The sequence below is a fragment of the Carlito syrichta genome, unplaced genomic scaffold, assembly GCF_000164805.1.
Source record: "Carlito syrichta isolate Samal-C Ts95f unplaced genomic scaffold, Tarsius_syrichta-2.0.1 Scaffold147036, whole genome shotgun sequence".
Classification (NCBI taxonomy): Eukaryota; Metazoa; Chordata; class Mammalia; order Primates; family Tarsiidae; genus Carlito; species Carlito syrichta.
The window spans coordinates 269,437-270,491 of record NW_007091132.1 but is presented as its reverse complement, the minus strand read 5'-3'; positions in this window follow the sequence as shown (position 1 = coordinate 270,491).

Below are 1,055 nucleotides of genomic sequence, written 5' to 3'. Positions count from 1 at the left end.
TCACACATCCACACACCGCCCACCTCCTACCCCTCGTACTACAAAGACAGTCAACTCTGAACACGAATGGTGTGATAGCCACAGCCAATCCCATTCAGGTGGAAATGATTCCACATAGATTGTATGCTCCCAGTTGCCTCAACAAACACAGCCTTCCCTTAATACCTGAGGGCTCACTTAAATAGACGTAGTACTGAAAGGCTTGAAACAATGAACCTTTGAAAAATGATTTGTTTTTATTAACTTAGAGCTGATTTATTTAATAACTACCATTCACATCTCGACAAATGCATTTGCAGTAACTTGATCATTCATTCATTCAAATTTTGAGCACCTTTACCTATCGGGGGACTGGGAGCTGCAGACCTGCAGACAGAGAGTCTGCTCCCCTGCCCCAAACGTCCCTGCTCTCAAGGAGTTTCTATTTAAATGGAGCTAACAGAAAAGGAGATGGAAGGTCTTATGACAGGTGCACAAGAGAAGACTGAACTGAGAACAAGGAGCAGAAGGCAGGCTATCACAACCTGGGGTGTGGGAGGGTGGGCTTAGAAACAGGAAGTTCCACGGAGTGCAATCTGAACCCAGCACCAAAGAGCAGGATGGCTGGGGGTGGGGGGTGGGGGGTGGAGATGCAGGAGATAGGACCTATAAAGCAGGTGTTTTCTGGGGCACAGTAGAGAAGGGGCGCAGGGACAACTGTGTGGCCAGAGCTGAGTGTCCAAGCCCTTCATCCTTTGAGGGAAAGCGAGCCATGGAAGCAATGAAAAGGATTGCCAAAAGCGGATGCAAATTTCAGAAAGATGACTGTGGCAGCCATAAAGATGACGGCCTGGGAGGCGCAGGAGAGGGCACATTATAATCCACTCAAGAGACTATGGCCTCCTGCACACGTATGCTCAATAAAAGGGCCGGGTAGGCAAGAAAGGCCAATGACCCAGGAAGGAAGGCGTAATGGATGACTCCCTCAGGTGTCAACCTGCAATGCAAGTATCTGTCTTCATTTCTGAAATCTTTACACCACGGTGTGGAGATTTTCAAGTTATGCTACAAGGATC